Genomic DNA, 26,333 nt, shown 5'->3' with positions numbered 1-26,333 from the left:
ACTCTCTCTTATACATATGAGTTTCTGTGGAGTTGTTTCTCTAATGTATCCAGACGAACACAAGTATGCAACAACAAAGCCTAAATTAACACCCAATTTACAGACGAGATTTTAGAATTCATAGAATAAAGAACTTAGAGATTATGCTTAATTTTATGGAAGACTTGCTTTAAATCCCTTGGGGGAACAAAGTAGAACATAAATAAATCCTTTCACAAGAGAGAAAACTCACCATTGTAGAGACATGACATGCAAGGCTATCACTTGGCTGAAAGAGAAGGTAGGGTCTCTATTAAAACCTTTGTCTCCCTGGTCAGCAGCATCAGCGCTGGGTCTCCTGACGTCTGGCTAGGTTTCCCTTCACCTTGGACTCAAGCACTGTATCAGGGGCAGAAGGAAGCCGGTGCCTGGCTCTCCAGGAGCTCCCAGGTGGTTTGGTGATTTGGCCAATATGACTGACCCTGCTCATAGAAAAAAAAAAAACAAACCCGCCTTCCCTTCAGGGAGAAAGCTGGAGTGGAGAGCCCTGAGGAGGGTGCGGCAGCTGCCTGAAGCCTTCCCTGGGGTGACAGGCTGAGCCAAGAAAGTGTCTCAAGGGTCCCACATACCAAGCCGCATGCAAATGGCCTGCAGTCTCCACTGACTGCTGCTCTGCTCCAAATCTCAGCTAATCGCTCAGCATTGGCCACTGACATGCATTTTCCTTGCCCAGGAAGCTGCAGACCATGCACTCCCTCTTGGCTTCAAAGGGGACATTTCTCAGAAAGGTCCATGCTCTGGTCACAGCAATATTCAAAAGCTAACTTTTGTACCTGCCTTTCTAGCTTGCTTCCCTCGATCCAACTGCCCATGCCCTTCCCAGGATACCCAGAGTTCTTATGTGACCCGCTGGCCTGCTAAGGCAGTTGTTCCAAAGCTATGCAATGGTTATTTCACCGTCGGATAAGTCTCCGTGTGCCCTGCTGCCCCCACAGTGTGCGGTGAGTGGTCTTGTGTATGAATTCAGGTGTAAAAAGATAGATCGGATTATTCGCAGAGATTGGAAAAATCATCTGAGAGATTCAGGATCTCGGACCTGAATGCGCATTCCTGACGGCTCTGTCTGGGGTCTGCAGATGGGGTTCAGGCACTGCCACCAGGACCACCAAAGAGGCAGCCCATCTGCCCTGCCCCAGCCGGCTCCCTTCTCCTTCTATGTAAGTTAGGTCCTGAGATTCCAGCCCAGGGTTCTCTCTGGACAAGATGCATTGAGAAAAAGATTTTTAAAAGAAGCGATCTGTGCTGCAGCAATGGCGAGACCATGGAAACCTTAAGTTAAATGAAATGAGCCAAAGGGCCCCACGTTGTCAGAGCCCATTCCGTGGAAATGTCCAGAGAGGCAGACCCAGAGTCACGGAAAGTTGATCGGTGCTGCTGAGGGGCCAGGAGAAGAAAAAGAATTCCTCATAGCACGACATAGAGAACGCCACTCTCAAAGGCCCTTGTTCTCGTCTTTCATAACAACCTTCTGGAATTAAAGAGGGATGATAATTTCCCAACCCGGTGAATATTAAAATAAAAAACGGAATCGTCCCTTTGAAATATAAAGGTGATGGTATGTAACTTATAGATCCATTATGGCATGTTAATTATATACCCATTACAAAAACAGTGATCTTAGCCAACGGAGAAAACGAAGGCGTAGGAGGATGAAGAGACCTATTAAGATCTCCACGCCAAAAGGAGGTCAAAGGTGGATTCCTAATCGACTCCCAGGCTCCACAGTGGAATTTCAAACAGGTAAGGGAGATGTCTGGAGTCCTTCAAAACATACAGTAACCCTACAGCCCCAAGGCCTCAGAGAAGACTGGCTGTAACCAGCAAGAATGGTTCCCTGGAGGCCCATTGCTCTGTGATTTGACTCAGTTCGTGAAAGACCTTGCTGAAGTGGGAGTGAGATCATGTGGACCCCATGTATACCAGAGTCGAACTGGGCTCCACTGGGTTTCCAATGGCAGGGGTGTTTTTGTTTGTTTGTTTGTTTGTTTGTTTTTGCATACTCTTGAGTGTGTTCTTCCCTATTGGTTTTCTAACTCTAAGTATTTACACATTTCATTATATTTGACTTTGTCTTCTCTAGCTTCCTTCTGATGGTTTCTGCTCAGCTCTTGGACTTCCGCATTTCTTCCGTTTGTCTTAGCTACTCCATGATTAAGAGCAAGCTTCAGAGTCTCTTCTGACATCCACTTTGCTCTTTATTTTCTTTCCTGTCTTTTTGCTGACCTTCTGCATTCTTCGTGAGCGATGGTCTCCATGTCCTCCTGTAGCTCACCAGCTCTTCTGTCATTGGTGCTCAATGTAGCAAATCTACTCCAGACATAGACTCGAGGTCATATTTTTACTCTTAGGGACTTGTTTTACTTTTCTTCAGCTTCCACTGGGACTTACCTATGAGCCTTCAGTGTGGGCTATAATTCAATGAAAAGAAGACGCCAGTTCCCACAACTAGACCACAATATTGAAGTTGTCGAGGATTTCATCTTGCTGACTCCACAATCAATGCTCATGAAAGCAGCAGTCAAGAGATCACATGGAGCATTGCATTGGGTAAATCTGCAGCACAAGTAAGTCTCTTCAATGTGTTGGAAAGCAAGGAAGTTACTTTGAGGACTAAGGTATGTCTGACCCACATCATGGTATTTTCAATTGCCTCACATATAACCTCCTCCCTGGGGGATGGACAACAGAAAATGGGTGAAGGGAGACATCGACAGTGTAAGACATGACAAAATAATAATTTATAATTTATCAAGGGTTCATGAGGGAGGGGAGAGTGGAGAGGGAGGGGGGAATGAGGAGTTGATATCAAGGGCTCAAGTAGCAAGAAAATGTTTTGAGAATGATGGCAACAAATGTACAAGTGTGCTTGACATAATGGATGGATCTATGGATTGTGATAAGAATTGTACGAGCCACCAGTAAAAGAAATTTTTTTTAAGTTGGACATTGAACAAGGAAGCTGGGAGAAGAATGGAAGCATTTGAATGATGGAGCTGGAAAGAATAGCTAAATTGCCATGGACTGCCAAAAACACAAAGCAACCTCTCTTGGATGAAGCCAGCCAGAATGCTCCTCGGAGGCAAGGAGGATGAGACTTCGTCTCCCATTCTTTGGACACCTTGTCAGGAGAGACCAGTCCCTGGAAAAGAACCCTAGCGTTGGGAAAGTCGAGGGGCAATGAAAAAGAGGAAGGCCCTCAATAAGATGAATTGACACAGGGGCTGCAAGAACCGGCCCACACACAGAAACAATTGTGAAGATAGTGCGAGTCTGGGCAGTGTTTTGCCCTGTTGTCCACAAGGGTACTATGAGTTGCAACTGACTCAATGGCACCCAACAATGCTAAGAGATTGCCAGACCTTTCTTCCAAGGGTCCTATATGGGTGCTCACATCATCAGTTTAGTTAGCAGTTGAATATGTTAATCACTTGTGACACTCAGGAACTCCAGTAATGCCTTCTGAGCAGGCACTCTGAGCTGAGATCAACTGGATGGCATCTAACCACAACAACAGCAAACTCCCAAAGCTGGCCTTAGATATTGTTATTACTGGGTGAAGAACCTGTGAAAAGCCCACCATGGCCAAGACCTGTGCTCTTTTTCTGTAGAGGTCACCTATCAGGTAGAGATTCGGGATGGCATGTTAGAAATGACATCTAAAGCAAAACATCTAAAGCAAAACTTGGAGGGAGAGGAGAACTTGCCTAAGAGAGCACGGTCTACTTCAGTACAGAAAAGCACTACATTTCTTAACCGCGGATTCAGACACAGTCTCTTCCTCATTGTTTTGTCCTCCATTTCCCGGGCTGTGGCAGAAGACCTATAGCAAAAGAGAGTCTGATGAGTCAAACTCCGCAGGTGACTATGAGGCCGTGGGCACCGGGGGGTGATCATAGGAGAGTGCTGTCATGAACTTCACGCTGCCGAGTTCCCTGGCATGTGCCCTAGGAATAAACAGGAAGTCTGGCCTCATGACACAGCATCAAGAGGGCTAAGATCAGTGCCAAGCCCAGTCAGCCTACTCATGGTGCCCCCGAAGATAGGAAAGCGGAAGCAGAGGCTCATCATGCCCAGAGGGTGGCCATGCTACTTCCTCTCTTAGACAGTAGAAACCAGGCTCGAAAGTGGAGCCCAGAGCAAAGGAAGCCAGCAGTAAGTGGCAACCTTAATTGGTTCAGGGGCTCATGTAGGGCAAAGATATTCCTAAATAGTCTGAAGAGGGAGAATTTTTTTTCTTCTCAAGCAAGTTGGGAATGGGAATGGACATGATTTGAATATTCATATTCACAGAATCTCATCTATATCCATGTTCTGCAAAATCGAAGGACATTTTGGTTGTCTGCCATCACCATTAAGTTGAGAGTTCAGAAGCATGAGTCAAATGCAAGAAACTAGACAGCGTGGAGACCATCACATAGATGGTTAGAGGGGGTGCTTGAGATAGCATTCAGAGTTGGAGATTCTTCAACTGGCTTTAGAAAGCAGGGAAGACATAGTCAATATGTTAGGCAGGGTTCTCTAGAGAAACAAAACCAGAATGCTAATATATATATATATATTCATACAGATAGATATATAACATAAGAAATAAACAGTTAATTAATCTGTAAAGCAGTACAAATGGCTCAGTACAACTCACTCCCATGAGACAACTGTGAGACACTGGCAGTCCTTCAAGTCTTGAGGGCTGTTCTACAGAAGTCCTCTGTAGAGCAATTCAGGCTATCCTGGCACAGGCACCAAACAGCAAAGCAGGTCACCAACAGTCAGCCAGATGACAGGGTCCAACAGTCCCCAGCTCGAGAGATGTAAATTCCAATAGTGTGGCAAAGCAGGTCTTGAAGGAACCTCAAATTACAGCGACACAGTCCATGGGTTAGGTGTCCCACAGGTAGTGTAGCTTGCAAACTGAGACACAGCACCAGCAAGACAACCACGCATTAATCCGATGATCAAAGAGCAAGTGACAGGAGAGGCAAGGCTCGCTGAGCCATTTATCTCTCCGCCCTTCAATTAATCCCACATGTGTTCATTGGCCAGGTTGCCACAATAAACTTTAACTATCTCAGTCAACTAAGAAAATTGTTGAAGGTTCAGAGGTGGCAAATTGTCAACAACAAGGTGTCGCTTAGTTAGGCAGAGAGGAGTCAAGTTTCTCAAGCTGACTGATAATGATAGGAAAAAACAGAGTTGAATTTTCCTTTCCCGAGGCTGCCTCTAGAGACCAGCTTTAAATGGTCCTTACAGAAATAGCGGACATTGAGGGAGATATATATATATATATATATATATATATATATATATATATATATATATATATATATATATATATATATATATATATATAGAGAGAGAGAGAGAGAGAGAGAGAGAGAGAGAGAGAGAGAGAGAATCAGTCTCAGACTCAACTAACACCTTGACATCATAGCAGACCTTCAAACTGATTATTCCCATTTCAGTCATGGGAAACTAGATGGGCTGATATCTGCCTAGAAATCTAATCTCCCTTTTAGAAAACAAGGGCAGTGTATGCATTGCCGAGTAACCAACACTCTTGACAAATACAGTTAGAAACAGTGGTGTCCAACTCAAAGAGGACAGCCACCACGGAGCTGTGGAGGTGGGTTGCTCGCCACAGTCCTGGCCATAACCCAGTCTTCTCCATCAGTCTGCTGCAAGGGCTCACGGCGGCTCTTCAGTCTCCCATTCTGGGACTTTGATCTATAATCATCCCCATGCTGGTTATCATTCCAGCATACCCACATTTTACAAATTCAAACTCGTTCTGATTTCACTGAACGGATGCAAACGGGACCCCAACCTCATATAGGATGAAACCGCTGCTCCTGGAACAGTCGCTGGCTACGCACCGTCGAGGGATGTGACCAGCCTTCCCATGAAATGGAGCGCACTGTAAAGGGCACGCTAGCAGCTGGAGGGAGGCTGGGATGTAACACCTTGTCATTTCGCCTCCCTTTTGACCCATCTTCAGTTTATTCTGCTATTTTAATGTGTTCTGCTTTCTTTTCCACTGAGGTGTGAGGTTGTCAGTTTGTTGTGCTAACCTGGCCGATAAACACTTGTGGGATTAATTGAAGGGCGGAGAGATAAATGGTTTGATGAGCCTTGTCTCTATTGTCTCTCGCTCTTTGATCACTGGACCAGTGTGTGGCTGCCTTGCTGGTTCTGTGCCTCAATTTGCAAGCTACACTACCTGTGGGACACCAAACCCTTGGACTGTGTTGCTGTAATTTGAGGTTCCTTCAAGGCTTGTTTCGCCACACCATTGGAATTTACATCTCTTGAGCTGGGGACTGTTGGACCCTGTCATCTGGCTGACTGCTGGTGACCTGCCTTGCTGTGTGGTGCCTGTGCCAGGATAGCCTGAATTGCTCTACAGAGGACTTCTGTAGAACAACCCTCAAGACTTGAAGGACTGCCAGTGTCTCACAGCTGTCTCACGGGAGTGAGTTGTACCGAGCCATTTGTACTGCTTTATAATTTAATTAACAGTTTATTTATTATGTTGTATATCTATCTGTATAAATATTTATAAAAGTATTAGCATTCTAGTTTTGTTTCTCTAGAGAACCCTGTCTAACACAAGGTGTTTCTATGTTTTATTTGGTCACTGTTGCGGGGTCCTCTTTTACATGTTTATCTTTGTTTTGTATGTTTTTCTGTACATGGAAGGCAGGATGGGTGGATGAAGAGAACAACAGGATGAATAATTACCTGGAAATAGGATGAGGAAGGAGCAGGAAGTAAGGAGTCCACAGCAGTAGGCACAAGGAGGAAGAAAAGGGGGTGATGAATGGACAACCCTTCATTGTATGATTGAACTAGAGAATTTCATGATATGCTAACTATGTCTCAACAAAACTATTTTTCAAAAAAGAAATAAAGAAAAATTAGAATTACTTTTCAAGTTAGAAGGAAAGGTGAGATTTGCCAGGTCTGAATGTGACAGGATTTTCCTTTCCCGGGTTAGCCAATGTCAAGGTCATTGTCATGGTCAGGCTATTGAAGATGAGAGCTGTGTCTATCTCTCTGTAGATCCCCAATGCCGATCATCTGCCTGACCAGTAAAAGGAACTCAACAAGTCAGCATAGAGGTTATGATTCAACCTCAGCTGCAGTGCAATATTATTTTCAGATGCATATACATACCTATCTGCCTTCTGTGGGTCCGCTTATCCCACAGTAGTGGCTTGAATGCCGCCATGGTGCTGGACGCTATAGCACCAGTATTTCAAATATTAACATGGTCTCCCAAGGTACATAGATTTCAGCAGATCTTCTAGTGTACGCAGATTAGAGAGAAAGGCCTGGTTATTTACTTCAGAAAATTAATCAACAAAATTCTTATGGGTCTCAATGGGATATTGTCTGATATCATGCATCAAGAAGCTCAGGAAAGTGTTACAGACCTAAGCAACATACCCTTCTCTTTTACCAAAGGCTGTCATAACTTGGAGTCAATTCTCCGGCAACTGACAACAATGTGCATACATAGTCATAAGAAATATACTAAAAAAAAATCCCAACAAAAGTTAAAAAAGAAATCTACTCCACATGTTGAAATAAATGTGTGTGTGTGTGTGTGTGTGTGTGTGTGTGTGTGTGTAGACCCACTCTTTGGTGCCTTGTGCACACTGAGTGCATAAATGATTCTGAGTACATACATTCCCATACATATTCTTCTACCTAGAGAGAACACAAGAGAATCTCTATGTCCAAGCTCTCAGATACAGTGCTCTACATGGATCCGGGCAGCTCTAAGATAAGGCAGGGATGGCACGTGTCATGGGTGCCACTTAAGAGGGGTGAGCAGTTTCTGTTAACCATAGCAGTTTCCTTCACCAGCTGTGAAAGGTCATTTGGTAATTTAAAACTGCCTGCTACAAGAACTATGTCCACTGCGTGTGTTTTGTGAGATGGAGGAGGACTTTGTGGATTGGTGTCAGACAAATAGGTTAATGTTGGACTTGTGGGTTTGGGATGTTTTCTTGATGTACACTTAACCTTTATATAAAATTTTCTTATACATGAGTTTCTGTGGATTTGTTTCTCTAAAGTACCCAGACTGACACAATCACTCAATCGTACCACGGAGTAGACATTTTTTTTAATTTAAATTTTATTTTACTGGGGACCCATAGCTCTTACCACAATCCATACATATATCCACTTTGTCAAACACATCTGTACATATGTTGTCATCATCTTTTTCAAAACATTTTCTTTCTACTTGCGCCCCTGGCATCAGCTCCTCATTTTTCCCGGTCCCTCCCCCACCCTCCCTCCCCCAGTCCCCCTTGATAATTTATCATTTTTTCATGAGTAGACATTTTTTAATTGAATCTGTGACTGTCTCTTTGAGAATTCTACATTAGATCTCTTTAATGTGTTCCAGAGTGTTTTGCGGAATCGGGGGTGCCTGACACAAGCCATAGCATTTTCAATCACCTCATATGCATTTAAAAATTGGACACTGAATACGGACAACGACAGAAGAATTGATGCATTTGAATCATGGTGCCGGCAAAGCATACTGACAGGGCCGTGGACTACAGGAAGAACACACAAATCTGCCGAGGCAGGACAGCCAGAATGCTTCTTGGAAGTGAGGATGGTAAGATGTCATCGCACATACCTTGACGCGTTATCAGGAGAGACCAATCCCAGGAGAAGGACAGCGTGCTTGGTGGAAGAGAAGGTCAGCAGAAAATAAGAAGACCTTTGAGCAGAAGGATGGACACAGCGGCTGCAACAATGGACTCCAACATAGCAATTACGAGGTTGGCACAGGACCAGGCGATATTTTGTCCTCCGATACATGGTGTTGCCAGAAGTGACGCAACAACATCTAACAACAGCCTAACAAGGGTAGGCCATGGGACTCAATTACTCACACAGTGGAAAGACTAAAGGCGTGATATGTTCTATTTATTTACCTAGAGCTGACCTAAATAGCATCAATCTGAACATGATTTCTTTGTCTTCAGCCACATGGTTCATTTTTTTATGTCCTGATATAATGACCGCCTGCTCTACGCATCCTCGGGAGGCAAAACAGCCACCACTGCAGATATGTGATGCAGAGTCAGTATTGCGTGAAGGCCAGGGCTTTGGAAGTGGAGCTGGGTTTGGGAAGGCAGGTGGCACTGTCAGTAAACACTGGACTGCTAACTGTAGAACAGAGGCTCTGTGGGACCAAACTTAGGCTATCTACTGTCCTAAAGACTTGCAGCCTCAGAAATCCCATCCAGGGCTCCATGAGTCAGAATTTACTTATTGGCAATGGGGTGGTGTTAACTACAGGGAGAAATACTTACCCCAAGGGCTCTAGAGCAGCAGTTCTCAACCTGTGGGTCGCAACCCCTTTGGGGGTCAAACGACCCTTTCACAGGAGTTGCCCACTTTAATAACAGTAGCAAAATGACAGTGATGAAGTAGCAACAAAAATAATTTCATGGTTGGGGGCATGACCACCACATGAGAAACTGTATGAAAGGGTCGCGGCATGAGGAAGGTTGAGAACCACCGCTCTAGATGGTTAGGTACAATAACAGCCCTGTCCTAGGGCTTGACTTCTTGCCTAAACACTAATGTCACATTCCTCCTCCAACCCATACTCAACTCTGTGCTTCCTTTTCCCCTCTAAGAGAAGAATTTTAAAATCTAACTTATGTTCCATTGACTGCCGGGAATAAACTAAATATAATATCATTTGCAGTAATTCTTTTATCCCAAGTGTTTTGCTATTGTGATAGGTACATTCATTGTGCCAACCTGGCCAATGAACACATGTGGGATTGTTGGGCAGAGAGATAAATGGCTCAGGGAGCCTCACCTTTCCTGTCTTTTGTCCTTTTGATGATTCGACCAGTGTGCAGCTGCCTTAGCTTGTTCTCACCCTCAGTTTGCAAGCTACACTACCTGTGGGACACCTAACCCATGGACTGCGTAGCTGTAGTTTGGGGTTCCTTCAAGACCTGCTTGGCCACGCTACTGGAGTATACATTGCTTGAGCTGGGACTGTCGGACCCTGTCATCTGGCTGACTGTTGGTGACCTGCCTTGCTGTTTGCTGCCTGTGCCCAGATACCCTAAATTTCTCTACAGAGGACTACCTGGTGGCCCTCACGACTTGAAGGACTGCCAGTGTCTCACAGCTGTCTCACGGGAGTGAGTGGCACTGAGCCATTTGTACTGCTTTACAGATTAATTAACTGTTTATTTCTTATGGTATATCCATCTATCTATCTAAATATATATAAAATCATTGTTGTTGTTTCTCTAGAGAACCCTGTCTAACATAGCTATCTTTTTTATCTGCTCCTCTAAAGTGCTGTTTCATTTTAATAATTTTATTTTATATATTTGTATATTTTATTTCTATATAAATGTGTTATATTATTAAATAGAAATATTATGTGTTTTATCTATTTCTGTTTTTAAATGCTAACATGATTTAATATAGTATTAAAATGAAATTCTTATATTTTATATTACTAAATATAAATATTCACATATATGAAGCTAACCAGGAGAGAAAGAAAGACAATAAGAAGTAACAAAAAGACAAAAAAAAATCAAGGTAACTTTAAAGTCCTCTCTAACTTGACGAAATGGCATGTTTTATTTTTTTTAACATTTTATTAGGGACTCATACAACTCTTATCACAATCCATACATATACACACATCAATTGTATAAAGCACATCTGTACATTCTTTGCCCTAATCATTTTCAAAGCATTTGCTCTCCACTTAAGCCCTTTGCATCAAGTCCTCTTTTTTCCCCTCCCTCCCCTCTCCCCGCTCCCTCATGAGCCCTTAATAATTTATAAATTATTATTTTGTCATATCTTGCCTTATCCGGCGTCTCCCTTCACCCCCTTTTCTGTTGTCCATCCCCCAGGGAGGAGGTCACATGTAGATCCTTGTAATAGGTTCCCCCTTTCCAACCCACTCACCCTCTACCCTCCCAGTATCGCCCCTCACAGCCCTGGTCCTGAAGGTATCATCCACCCTGGATTCCCTGTGCCTCCAGCTCCTATCTGCACCAGTGTACAACCTCTGCTCTATCCAGACTTGCAAGGTAGAATTCGGATCATGGTAGTTGGGGGCGGGGGGGGGTGGTGAGGAAGCATTTAGGAACTGGAGGAAAGCTGTATTCTTCATCAGTGCTACATCGCACCCTGACCGACTCATCTCCTCCCCTAGACCCCTCTGTGAGGGGATCTCCAGTGGCCGACAAATGGGCTTTGGGTCTCCACTCTGCACAACCCCCTTCATTCACTATGGTCAGATTTTTTTTTTTATGATGCTTTATACCTGATCCCTTTGACACCTCATGATCGCGCAGGCTGGTGTGCTTCTTCCATGTGGGCTTTGTTGCTTCAAAATGGCAAGTTTTAAAAGAATGCAATTAACTGGAAAACACTTTGAGTTCCCCAAAATAACGAAAGCCTTCATTCGTTCAATTTCTGCTTTAAAAGTCAATGAAAAGGCTACTCCACTGCTTCTCAAACTTCAACTCAAGAAATGTCTCCCCATTAAAAGGACTCTCTCACTGATTATGCAGCAGTGAGTTCTAGGTTGCTCACACTGAGCTGCTGAGATGTGTAGTCTGTGGTCAGCCAGGGGTGAGCCAGGCGTGCCCTAGACACAACTCTCTATGAATCAATGTGAGCACAGACATCGTTCATTGGCTGAGCAAGGAGATGGGGGTGATGGTGTCCGCTCGAAAGGAGAGAGGAGACGAGAGGTAGTGTGTCACATGAAGCCTAGTCCCCTTAAGACCCATTGGGTCTCCAGAGAGCGAAAAGGAGTTAGGGTAAAAGAAAAAAGGAGCTATTGTCAAGAGGGACTTTTAGCAGGAGGGGGATTTAGCACAAAGGACCCCTGGTGAGTTAGAGGGCTATAAATTGGGGTGGGGGGTAACCTCAAGGTCAGCAGTTCAACCTACCAGCTGCTCCCCAGGAGCAAAATGAGGCTGTCTGCTCCTGTAAAGATTTACAACCTCAAAAACCCTAGAGAGCAGCTCTCTCCCTATTGGATCATCAGGTGTCAGAACCAACTCGACAACTGTGGGTTTGCTTTTGATGGTTTTAGCACAGAAAGGCCTCGTGGTGAAGTGATGCCAACAGAGGAAGAGGCCAAAGGACCACATAGCTGAGAAGCAGACAAGTGGAGAGCGAGAGTTGGCCACTGGCTAAGGAGGGGTGTTGCATGAACCAATGGCGGTATCCTTCTTGCTGTTTTCTGGTCCTGGCTTGTGGTAACCTGTTAACTTCCCTAATAAAGTCCCTTAAATCATGAGCATCGTGTGTGAGTTCTGTGTGGCCATGACAATGAATTAGCAAACCCAGAAAGAAAGAAAAATAGAGTGCCTTGGCAGGGAGAACAAAAGGCTGGAGGGCAGGGACACGTTTGACCCCTGCCTGGGGCAATAGGCCTTGGGCCGGTGTGGAGATGGAGGCTCTAGCTCCCTTCTGGAGCCAGAGGTGGTCAGATAGGGCCTCCACGGTTTACTTCCAGGTGCTGTGTGGCTCAGGTGATAAATTTGGCACAAGCTGGAGGGAAACCTAGTCTCATCCAGCTGGGGCCTGCGGGGCCACAGAGTCCAAATCTAGGGAGGGCACCAGACTGCCATGGCCCCTGACAGCAGAGGGGGTAGCAGACAGGAGAGCACTGTGCGAGCCCGTGGTGGGTGCAGGGAGACCAGATGTCTGGTGGGAGGCTCCTCTTTGCAGGGTCACAGAACTATTTACAGGGGGGGGGGGTGGACTGCAAGTCTGTGGGTGAGCGAGCAAGAGCAGGGATCGGAGTTATTGACATTAATGGGACTTAATTTGTACTCTCAGGCTGACGAAGCCTGGGAAAGGGCTTACATTGCATGTGCACTGGAAGAGTGCCCCAGTTTTTCTCAAGAGTAAAACGTACCCCATAAATGCCAGATAATGGTTCGGTAAAATAAATGTAAGTTCCCTGAACAAACAGAAACCCGCAGGATGATTTACTTCAGTTTAAAAGGATGGTCGTGAATAAAAAGGAGGAAATCTGGTGTGCACAGGCCATTCTCCTAAGAAAAAGGCTCTAAGGCAAGAAGCTACGAGAGCTTGTTCTGGAAAGAAACCGTTGAGGGGAGAAAAAGCAAACTGTATATTTTCAAAAGTAGTGGCATGAGACCCTGCACCCGTGCTATAATTAATTGCGCCAGAGATGGGGCACTGAGGTGGCTGATCCCTGGGCCAATTAAGTCCACCAGCTGCGGCCCAATCTGAAAAATTAGCAGGTAGTCCAGGTAGACTACAGAAACAAATCTGGGGAGATGCTCATATGTGTATAAAAAGAGCTTTATATAAAAGATTAATTATTTATTAAGAAAACATCACAGCCTAGTCCAGATCAAGTCCATAAGTCCTATATTGACCCATATGTCTATAATTTCTTTTTCAGATACACACAACACATGCAATGAAACGGAATGCAGGAGGATCACAGGCCAGTAGATGGAAAGTCTTGTGGATCCAGTGGTGGTGGAAGCATCTCAGCACTGGTGTGGGTCTCCATGTGGCTCCTCCAGCTCCAGGGCTCTGGCTCCATCAGGCGTCTCCATGTGGCTTTTCAAGAGGAAAGTCACGCAGAGTATCTCTGTGTATCTGGCCTCCAGTCTGTTTATCCCCATCGTACCTCCAAATGAAGTCATCAAGCTGTGACCTGATTGGCAGGCTAGACTCCACCCCTCCCAAGTTGACAGGAGATTATGTAAGTACCACAACAACCATCTTCCTCTCTCAGAATTTTGAATGCGAATCAAGAATATACGGCTCATCCGGCTATTTGATGCACAAGTACATATTGAAATCCCTCTGTTCCTCTCTTACATTCTGTACAAGACAGAACATGCGCAGGGCAGATTGCAGGAGACTGATTGGACCATGTTTTCCAGGGTAACGTGGCCTCACTACATCACTGTGCGTCGGTGGAACATCAGAGTACCTGCCTCAGCCCTTCTCTTGCTCGCAGATGAGGTAAACCAGGCTCTTTCTTCAGCAGGAGCAGAGATCTTGTCTGTTGATGTCTTTGTCCTGTTCCGCTTTGGGCATTACTACACTTCTGGTATCCAGCCCAAGTGTTTACTAACTCGTTTTAAAACAAGAGTGTACGCAAATTCTTCTATGTTTTAAAAAGCCATGAAAAAATATAAAACTTGATGGACGCCATTTTATTTAGCTTTGTGATTATACCAAGAGTCCCCAGATGGGAATTTTATTTGATGACATTTCCCCCTGAGAGAACATCAAGATGAGCAGAAGGAACTGAGACATCCCGTTCTGCTCGAGAAGGTTGAGATCCAAGACTTCTGTGTCTCGTCACCACATTATGAAGCTCATTATGTCGATCTGGCACAATCTTGCAGGGCCTTCTGAATCATTGAAGAAAACTTGGATTGTGGCTGGACTATGTGTTGAGTGTTTTGTATTTGAAGTCTCTGAAGATGTGATAATCCATCGCAGCAGAATGTTCCTTCCATCCGCTAACCCAGATCTCCTGAGTTTAGACCCAGATCTCCTGAGCTGTCATGCCTCTCTCCAGAGTCTGCCTTCCACTCTCCCACCACACCATCCCAAGGTGGGTCCTGCAAATGGCCCTTGTTAGCATGTGAACTAAATCAGAGCAAAGGCAGGCGCCGTGGATCATTTTGCTGTAAGCCAAACTCTCTCTGGAAAATCAGGATAGCTGCACATTTCTCGGGCTCCTTTGATTGTGACTCATGGCCAGGGACAGAAGAACCCCTCAGGTGCCTCACACCTGTGCCTATGCCCCCACTCACCTCACGGCTGTTCAAGGAGAAACAGGTGATTCCGAATACCCCATGTGGATGGTATTCGCTGATTCAGTTTCTCTTTCTTTCTTTCAAAAATAGCCTTTCAGTTTTAAGTCATTTCAGGCTTTTCTAAAAATGCAAAGAACCCCTAAACTCAGATCCCTTAAATGTCGGCACCTTTCCTATACAATCACAGGAGAATGATCAGGACCAGAAAATTGACAATGTCACGGTGCTTATGAGAAGGTAGACCTCACTTACCAGCCATCCCGGGATGGGACAGGATGCAGTCTCAGGTCCCAAGGTACATTAAGTTGCCGCGTTTGCTTAGTCTTTCGGGGCTCAATTTAGCCTCTTCAATTTACTCACTCTTTGGCTCCTAAAAAAACTAGACAGTCCCTCCAGCATATCAGAATGGGAAGAGGTCTGTTCTCAGTGCTGCAGAGGATGGAAGAAGTTGAAGGCAAGGACATCCCAGTAGCCAATGGACCCTTCTCTGTAGAAACAAAAGGAAATATTGCTTTCTGCCTTCCCACTCCCCAAGTCTAAGACTGTCCTAACTGGGCAGCTGAACTCTGGCATGAATCTCTGTAGAGTCCACCAGACCTACATAAATGCTCATAAATTTCATTCTCTCTTCTTTCAAAGTTGGATTTTTTTAAAGTTGATGTTTTAGATGGTATCTTATTCTTCAGATAGCAATCTAAAGCACAGAAGATGTAGTAGATGGATTAATGCCCACCCACTCCCCAAATTGTCTCCTTCGAGTCATTGGAACTCGTGACAAAAATGTTTAAGGTGGGGAGAGGTCAAACGCTTACAGACATCCTCCCCAGGGTAGTTAGTCACCAGAGCACAGGGTAGGCCTCTAGGGCAGTTAGTCAATCAGACTATATGGCAGGCCTCGCTCCCTGCTACTAGGGACAATAAGCTATTCCTCCTTGAGGCCTGTGGCCAAGAGAGGTCAACCGCTTACAGACATCCTCCCCAGGGCAGTTAGGCACTAGCGCACAGGGTAGCCCTCTAGGGCAGTTAGTCACCAGCGCACAGGGTAGGCCTCTAGGGCAGTTAGTCACCAGACTACAGGGTAGGCCTCTAGGGCAGTTAGTCAACCAGACTATATGGCAGGCCTCACTCCCTGCTACAGGGGACAATAAACTATTCCTTCTTGAGGCCTGTGACCTAGCGTTCTCACCCTACCAATAATGATCTCTATCAACTGAGTCAGGGAACAGGCCAAACTGACTCTGTGACATCCAAAGTTAAGTTATACGCCCATCTTATCAAATGGATACCCTCAATTCCTCCTCTTACTGTTGCATGTTTGTCCCTAGACCACCCCTTCTCATTACTGTATTACCTATAGCACAACCCCTCCCTGTGATGTATGTACTCACCTGTGATTAGGGGAGTTACACATCCCTAGAGAAGATAAAAAGCTTGGGCTAACATTAAAAGGGGAGACTGTCTCTCCCTCCACGTAGACCATCGAGTGGAGCTTTGGTGAGCATGCTACCATGAATTGTGACTGACTCCCATTTATTTCAATACTTCACTTCTAACTCTCATGCTCTCTATGACTTTACTATGATCTTTACTTATTACCGCTGTACAATTGCACCTACCGGACCCGTAATGATGTGTAGAGGAAGGAGCTTGATCCAAGAACAGCCTAACAGAGCTCAGAAGGCAAGGCCTCTGCCTAACCCAGCAAGAGAATCTTTGAATGGCAGAGATCTCTGGTATCTCCTGATCTGACAGCAGGAGACCAAAACTAGTCAAACAGGCAAAAACGCAGCCCCAGTTCTGGCTGCTGTAACCTTGATTAACCAAGAGAAGGCTCAGAAGCCCTCACAGCAGTTTGCTGATGCTAAAGAACAGGAGTCTCCTATTGAAAGAGTAATACAGTTTCTATCAGGAAGATTTGACCTAAGTACTCAGGGAATAAAAGTGAATACTGGAGTTGATCAGAGTTGTAAAGTAAAGCCCAAAGCTATGATTATATCAGAAATTATTAGGAATGGTAATTGGGGTTCACTACCTGAAAGAACTATGGGATGTTTATTAGGAAAGTCTAATGTAAATCCTCAAGGCGTTCTGACTGTTGCTGGAATTATTGAACAAGATTATGAAAAAGTTAAGGCAGTGATGAATTTTGATATATCATGGTTTATAAAAGAAGGTCGCTTAAGCCAATTTTTCCTTCCTTGCATTCCTAGAGTAAATATGTATGTCTATCAGGAAAGAGTACTTGAGAAGTCTGACCACCCTTTAAATTAAGGGGTCTTCTGGAATGCTGTTGTGGGGAAACGACAGCGCTCCCACATGGAATTAGAAATTGAAGAGAAAAGGTTTCAAAACTTTGGATGTATGGACATTTCTTTAGGGCATTCAGGAGGGCCTAAGACCCTGCCATTAATTTCTTATAAATCCAGCATGGAAGGAATGAGTGAAGTTAACCAAGAGACGATTGCAAGGTTGTAAAATCATACAGTGTACGAAGCCTGAAGGGCAAAACAGCTTGATTGAGCCTGTAACCTTATCGGTAAGCTTGGAGAAAAAATGTCTGTTTGGTAAGTTATTTCACGAACAGCTGAACAAATTTATTAAGAAATTTCTCAGTCTTTCAAAGTATGGTAAATTCTCACAATTTAGCTCTCTTAATTCTCTGAGAGCTGAGAGCGAAAGTTTACATAGCAATGGAGGCTATCTGACTAACCCTTATACTGAGTCAAGACCTAGTAAGTTAACTGAGACTGCTAGCAATGCTTTGAAATCTGAATTGTTAAAACAGAAAGGGGAAAAGAGGAATCTTATGAGCGACAAAGTTCATTTAGTCATTTTAACCAAAAAATGTTTCTCCTTACTAAAAGCTTGTAATAAAATTAGGGAAAATAAACACGTTTTCAATTCTACAGAGAAAATTGATCCTAAGAAGTCCTAAGATGATGGAAACCGTGTTTGGTATCCGGGTTCATTTACCTGGAATAAAGGCTATGCATTTATGTTTTTACAGAATAAAACTGATGGACTTCCTTTAAAAGGATGCAACTACGTTTGGAGAAAGATAGACAAGGAAGGGATGGAGAAATCACCCAATATTAATCATAATTCCCTTTTCAGGTTAATGACACCCCCAAAGAGATGGGCTATTTGTTTATATTTTCACAGGCAAAGGAGATAGGTGGATTTCTCTTCAACCGGCAAGGCCCAGAAGAAAGCAGGGAAGCTGATGTATGACCAGACCCTGTCCTGTTACTGAAGTCATCCAAAACGTCAAGAAGACCTCGCAGATTCCTGAGAACGGCGATTGCTGACCGCTGAGATATTTCTTCCGTTGCTGACGCTGTCTAAGAGAAACTCTGGGATTCTATCATAACAAAACCTTTTATACAATAGTGACTGGACTACTACTGCAGACTTTTGCTGAAAGGTCAAGATTTTGGAATGAACCCGCTTGCAGTGCCACTGGCCACAATTGTAAACTGTTCACTTGCATTAACCATGCTCTGCTTGTAAACCTCTCAAAAGACAGCATCCTCATCCTAAAGAGCAGGATGGGGGGTGTGGATCCCGGTGGAGATGGAGCACAGATGGGAGAGCAGTCCGGAATCGTCCTTCTTGATGCAAGTGGTGTCGGAGATGCTGAGGAGACCTCGCTGATTCGTGGGAATGCTGGTCGCAACTATAATTGAACTCATAGCCATTGCCACCACTGCTGCCGTCGCTGGAGGAGCGCTACAGGAGTCCATCAAGACTGAACATTTCGTGCAGAAGTGGCAAGTGGACTCACATCAGCTCTGGGCCACTCAGGCAAAGGTGAACGATGAACTGGGGGGGAAAGTAGTGGAGCTGCAGCAAACTGTCCAATGGTTGGGAGATCAAATCATGGACTTGCAACACCAGTTACTGCTGAAATGTGATTGGAATGTGACTGACTTTTGTATAACCCCTTATCCTTATAATAGGACATTGCATGATAGGGATTCGATTAGGAAACATTTGCAAGGGTTTAAGGGAAACATTTCGTTAGATGTTGATCAGCTTAAAAAGGATATTTTCTATACATTCAAAGACAGGCTTGAGGCATCTCCTAGCTCTGACATAATTAAGCAATTGGTGAAGGGCATGGAAGGATTGGACCCTCGTGCTTGGGTGCAAAGTATCTCACATAGCTTAACTTCCAGTCTGACTGTGTTGTTTGTCATCATAATTGTGATGCTTGCAGTCTCCTGTCACTTCTTTAGGAAGCTGAGAGATATGAAGAGAGACCATGTTGCCTCTGTTGCACTATTAAATCTTAAACGTAATGCAGAGAGGGGAAACGTGGGATACTCGCACTGTAGGGAAATATGACTGGGACTTATTCCCTGACTTGAACGGAGGGAATCTGGAAGACAAGAAGTCCATGGCTGGAAGGCCGCCACTCTGGTAGTTGGGGACATAGTCCAGGTACATGTTCCTGCGGTTGCCTAAGTTTTCCACAGTTTCTGCCTTAAAGATGTGCTGCAGAGTGAGCACATGGTTGATTCATTCTCCCTATAGAAGCAGACATTCCTATTTGGCTCTGTTTCTTCCCACCACGGTATCCAATCTCTCTCTAGCCTTCCTCCAATAGCAGATGTGCATAGGGGACTTTTTCCCCAGCGCTCGGATTCAAAATGTTTCTATTAAGCCTGAATTTTGGGCTAAATTAATTGGATCATGATGTTTTGCTTTGACAGCTTTAATGTATAGAAAATAACCATGTTGCCTATGTGGCTTTTGAATTTTATATATGAGTTAAAAGGGGGACGTGTGGGGAGAGGTCAACCGCTTACAGACATCCTCCCCAGGGCAGTTAGTCACCAGAGCACAGGGTAGGCCTCTAGGGCAGTTAGTCACCAGAGCACAGGGTAGGCCTCTAGGGCAGTTAGTCACCAGACTACAGGGTAGGCCTCTAGGGCAGTTAGTCAACCAGACTATATGGCAGGCCTCACTCCCTGCTACTGGGGACAATAAACTATTCCTCCTTGAGGCCTGTGGCCAAGCGTTCTCACCCTACCAATAATCATCTCTATCAACTGAGTCAGGGAACAGGCCAAACTGACTCTGTGACATCCAAAGTTAAGTTATACACCCATCTTATCAAATGTATACCCCCAATTCCTCCTCTTACTGTTTTGTTGCATGTATAACCCTAGACCACCCCTTCTCATTACTGTATTACCTATGGTACAACCCCTCCCTGTGATGTATGTACTCACCTGCGATTAGGGGACTTACACGTCCCTAGAGAAGATAAAAAGCTTGGGCTAACGTTGAAAGGGGAGACTCTCTCTCCCTCCATGTGGACCATCGAGTGGAGCTTTGGTGAGCATGCTACCATGAATTGTGACTGACTCCCATTTATTTCTATACTTCTATCTCTCATTCTCTCTATAACTTTACTATGATCTTTACTTATTATCGCTGTACAATTGCGCCTACCGGACCTGTAATGATGTGTTAGGGGCTGGCTTCCCCTGACAATTTAACATGGCAAAGGGACTGTGCAGATATGATTTGTTTAAGGATCTTGAAATGGGATGAACATTTTGATCTATCAGAGTGGGCTCCATGTAATCACAAAGATCCTTATAAGAGGTGGGCAGGGGAGAAACTTGAGATGTTACCTGAGTAAGGGAGAAATCTGAGCTGTTACCTGCTGGCTTCAAAAAAGGAGAAGATGTCACTAGACAAGGAATGCAAGTGATCACTAGCAGCTAGAAAGGGCTGGAATTGGATGCCCCCCTAGTGTCCCGCAAGGAACCAGTCCCGCCAACCCCTTTGATTTTAAATCAACTTCCCGCCTCCAGACTTTACTCAATGCTATGGAGTCCATGCTGACTCATAGCCAGCCCCTGTGGGTTTGTGAGACTATAATTACTTACTGGAGTAGAAAGCCCTGTCTTTCTCCAGAAGCATATGATAATACATCTGTGTAGTTTTAAGTCATTAAATGTGTGCTAACTTGTTACAGCAGCAATAGGAAACTAATACAGAAGAACAATGGCTTGGCATAAGTTCAAGGTAGTTTTCAGGATTCAAGACTAAAATTTAGGTTATTAGGAGCTTTTTTTTTAAAGAAAAAATAAGAAGTAAGAGGTGGTTACATATAGCTACAAGTAGAGAATAAAGACTAGCAAGCTTATTAGACTTAATTTTCTACCCTCCCTTGACAAAAATCATAAGTATTGTTCTAGACCAGTGATTATCAACCTGGAGGTCATGACCCCTTTCAGGGTCGAATGACCCTTTCACAGTGCTCGCCCGATACATAACAGTATGAAAATTACAGTAATGAAGTAGCAATGAAGATAATTTTTGGTTGGGGGTTACCACAACATGAGGAACTGTATTAAAGAGTCATGGCATTGGGAAGGTTGAGAACCACTGTTCTAGATGAACCAATATTCGAGTCCTTTAACCAATAAGATTTCATTCTGTATTCTTTCATCGAGTATAATCATATGTTTAAAATTGTGGGGGGAAGCCATACTGACCTACCACGCCAACATTATGAACTAACTTTAGTATCTTGTAAAAGACAATGTGTTAGGCAGGGTTCTCAAGAGAAACAAAACCAAGACACTTATGATTATATATAGATAGATTAAAGATATAGATATAGATGTAGATATGGATAGATTTATACAGCAAGAAGGAATATAACAGCTAATTACGCCACACAGTAGTACAGAGGTCTCAGTTCAACTCACTTTGGTGGATCAGATTATATACTGGAAGTTCTTCAACTCTTGTGCACTGCCAGGTCCAAGGTCAAGGAAGCAGATGACAGAGTCTTCCCTCAGGCAAGGCAGGCAGGGTCTTCCTGCAGGTACCAAGCAGCAGGGTGGGTCAGCAACAGTCAGTAGCTAGAGAGCTTAGCAAAACGGCCCTGGTGGAATCTCAAACTCAAGCACAGCGACAGGATCCACTAGCCACAAGCTCAAGCAATGTACACACCAGCAGGGTGGCAAAGCAGATCTCAAAGGAGCCTCGAGCTGTAGCGACATGATCCATGGGTTGGCTTGGCCCACAGATAGTGTAGTACACAGGTTGAGGCAGAGAACTAGCTAAAGCAGCAGCAGCAGGCTGGTCCAATCACCAGGGAGCAATACAGAGGGGGTGGGCCTTGAAGAGTCATTTATCTCCTTGCCCTCCAATCAAGCTACGACCTGATTAATCTCTGCACACAGTTCCTACTGGCTTAGTTGGCACAATACATCTAACTATCACAGACCATATAGGATAATGATTCAATCCCTGATTCTGAATTCAGCTGGTCAAGAGCTAAATATCAGCTGTGTCCTTTGATAGTTGTGTGGCCTTGTATCCTTACCTATAAAAAAATGAAAATGGCAATAATTTTTTACCATCTAGTTGACTCCTAACTCACAGCGACTCTTAAGGCAGTAGGATGACCCCATAAGATCTCCTAGACTGTACGTCTTTGAGGAAGCAGATTGTCACACCTTTCTCCTGAGGAGCAGCAGGTGGGTCCAAGTTCCCGATCTCTGGGTTAGCTAGTGAGGGCTTACCCACTGTGCCCCAGGGCTCCTTGAGGATAAGTGGTCAGTCCTATAGGTTGCATAAAGAGGAAATGATGGCAAAGTATTTTTTTAAGTTAACCAATACATGGGTATTGGTTTCAAAATATTTTTTTAAAAGATGCAAGTGAGGCCATTTAAACCAATTAGCAGCCTTGCATTACCATGCTATTGGATATTAATCTGCCTAAAATGGAAATTGATCATATCACCTCAATCCTTAAAGTTCTTTAGGTGCTGGAAGCAGTTAAACCCATCAATCCCCAGATGGAACCTAGTCTACAGGTATGTGTTTCTGCATGTGAGTTTTACATGCACATTTTTTTGGTGCTTGAATCAGCACTGAAAATGAGATATTTCATGTGCAGTCTAAAATTTCTGGAATTTCTTGAAAAGTCAGAAGGCCTGTATCCAAGGGTCCTCTGCTCCAGCAAAAAGCAACCTTTAGACAAGACCTGGATGGACAGTCAGCCCTAGTCCTTATCCCTCCCATGTACTTGCTAGTTTTCTAATAAGAGAGAAAATTTCTTTCTTTGCTTCTATCAAGGATAGAACAAGGAAAGTTTGCAAGGGCCACATTTTTTTTAAAAATGGAAGAACACACAATTCTTTGAAGACATTGTTTCCTATACCCTTAAAAAGTAAAGTATGTCCCTTTTTTTTAGATCATTTTATTGGGGGCTCGTACAACTCTTATCACAATCCATACAGACATCCATTGTGTCAAGCATATTTGTACATTTGTTGCCTTCATCATTCTCAAAACATTTTCTTTCTACTTGAGCCGTTGGTAACAGCTCCTCATTTTTCCCCTCCCTCCCACAACCCCCTTGCCTCATGAACCCTTGATCATTTATAATTTTTTATCATGTCTTACAATGTCTGATGTCTCTCTTCATCCACTTTTCTGTTGTCCATATAACCCCCTCACTGGGGGCTATATGTAGATCCTTGTGATTGGTTCCCCTGTTTTCCTCCACCTCCCTCTTCCCCTCCTGGTATCTCTACTCTCATTATTGGTCCTAAGGGGTTTATCTGTCCTGGATTCCCTGTGTTTCCAGCTCTAATATGTACCAGTGCACATGCTCTGGTCTAGCTGGATTTGTAAGTAGAATTGGGATCATGATAGTGAGGGGAGGAAGCATTTAAGAACTAGAGGAAAGTTGTATGTTTCATCGGTGCTACACTGCACCCTGACAGGCTTGTCTCCTCCCTGTGACCCTTCTGTAAGGATGTTCCATTTTTAAAAGTATAGCCCAAGGCATCATTTCTTACTTCCAGCCTTCTAGTGTGCCTGACCCAAGCTGAGGGACTGGCATATCTGACCTACTCCAGCTTCAGTAAGGAGACGGGGAGTCCATACTCCTTCCCCACACAAGGCCAACTGTCACAAAGCAGCCGTGGATCAGACATGCCTCCACCCTCCATCTTTCTTTCACCCTGTTCTGCCATCACTGTTCCTCTCATGACACTCTACTTTTCTGTTGGGTTCAATAATGCATTGCAATGACCACACAGAACTCACAGAAGAGACTCATGATAATGGGGGTGGTTAATGGGGAGTTAACATGTTGCCACAAGTCAGGATCACAAAGCCTTAGTGATACAGTCATTGGCCCACAGTACAAACTCTTCTGAGGCAGCAGTCAAGAAACTATTGTCTTCAACCTCTCAGACACATGTTCCCTTGGCCTCTGCCAGGGAGCTCCCCTGCTGTGCTGCCTCACCCGCTCTGTCTCCCACCCATTGGTCTTGGCACCATGGCTCCTCTGCTCTACTTCTGTGTGGCTCCTTTATTCCTTGGTCTCCATCCCACGACCTCTGCTGCCTCTGCCACTTCAAAAGGAGATAACACACTCACTCACCTGGTAGCTGTTCTTCCCTGATGGTCGCAAGAAAAATGGCAAAGTTGACTAATCCCTAAGTTGGGGTCCTCTATACCTTATGGCTTGGTCATACCTCAAAGATCTGTATTTGTGCCCATTCCAAAGAATGGCGACCCAGCATAATGAGAAAATTACAGAGCAATATCACTGATAACACCTGCAAATAAAATTTTGCTGAAGATTATTCCATAATAATTGCAGTAGTACATTGTCAGGGGGCTGCCAGAAGTTCAGGGTGGGTTCAGAAGAGGGCTTGGAGCGAGGACTATCATTGCTGATGTCAACTTGGATCTTGGCTGAAAGCAGAAAATTCCAGAAAGATATGGTGTTAGGCCAGGTTAGCCAGAGAAACAAATCCAGTGACCCTCATATATGTGCAAGAAGGAACTTTCTATCAAGAAGCAATCATACATTAAGAAAACAGCCCAGCCCAGTCCAACTCAAGTCCATAAGTCCCTCTTCAGACTCATGCAGCCACGAGCAATGTCATAGAATGCAGGAATAGCACAGGTTGGTGGGTGCAAAGTCATGTGGATCCAATAGTGGTGGAAGCATCAGGTCTAAGAGTAGACCACCAGCAGGAAAGTGAAGGCACAGGGAGAAGGGGAGGCTCCCAGGGTCCTTCTTATGAACAGGTCATGCCCACAAGGAGTCACCATCAGGCTGTGACCTGATTGACAGGCTAAACTCCACCCCTACACTTTTATATATCTTCAAGTTGACAAGAAATTATGTAACTGCCACAGATTTTACTTAGGTTTTATTACTATACAAAGGCATTCGACTGTGTGGATCATAGCAAACTGGACAGCCTCGGAAGAATGGGAATTCTAGAACATTTCACTGTGCTCATGAGAACCTGTACGTGGATCGAGAGGCAGCACTGCAAATAGAGCAAAGGCATACTACATGGTTTAAAATCAAGACAGGTGTGCGTTAGGATTGTATCCTCTCACCATACTTATTCATATGGATGCTGAGAAAATAATCAGAGAAGTTGGAGTATGTGAAGAAGAACTTGGAGGAAGACTTATTAACAGCCTTCGATATGAAGATGACACAACCAAACTCGCCAAAAGTAAGGAAGACTCGAACCACTTGCTGATGAAGCTCAAAGACTGCTGCCTCAGTAGGGAGTACAACTCAATATAAGGAAGACCAACCTCCTCACAACTGGACCGATAGGGAGCATCATGGTAAGTGGAGAAAAGATCGAAGCTGTCAAGGGTTTCATCCTGCTTGGATCCACAATCAATACTCATGGAAGCAGCCATCAAGAGATCCAACGCTGTATTGCATGGAGCAAACTGGCTGCACAAGACCTCTTTTAAAGTGTTGAAAAGCAAAGAGGTTACTTTGAGGACTCAGGGGCACTTGACCCAAGCCATGATATTTGCTATCACCTCCCATGCATGTGAAAGTTGGACATGGAATAAAGAGGACCGACGAAGAGTTGGTTCATTTGAAGTATGGAGCTGGTGGAGAATATTAAAAGTACAATGGACTGCCAAAAGAACAAACCTATATTAAAGAAGCACAGCCAGAAGGCTCCTCGGAGGTAAGAATAGCAAGACTTCGTCTCACCTACTTTGGACATGTTAGGAGAGACCAGTCCCTGGAATAGGAAATCGTGCTTGGGTAGATAGAGGAGCAGCAAAAAGAGGCAGCCCCTTGACAAGATGGACGGGCACAGTGGCTGCCACAGTGGGATCCGGCGTAAGAACAACTGTGAGGATGTCACAAGGCCGGGCAGTGTTTCGTTCTGTTGCACATAGGGCCTTTAGGAATCAGATCCTACTTGACAGTACCTAACAACAACAACGCCCAATCCTTTGGTGGGAGGTACAGCAACATGGATTGAAGAAACATGCTGAGCCAAGTTCACTTCACTACACAAACCATAGTTTGTGGCCCCTCATCCATACAATAAAATATGAGTATTTGGTCTAGGATTTCAGGCCCTTCATGAACTTATCCCTGTATGCATCCTCAAAATC

Source organism: Tenrec ecaudatus, chromosome 14, assembly GCF_050624435.1.
Source record: "Tenrec ecaudatus isolate mTenEca1 chromosome 14, mTenEca1.hap1, whole genome shotgun sequence".
In the NCBI taxonomy this organism is placed as follows: domain Eukaryota; kingdom Metazoa; phylum Chordata; class Mammalia; order Afrosoricida; family Tenrecidae; genus Tenrec; species Tenrec ecaudatus.
Note: the sequence above shows the minus strand (reverse complement) of the source record.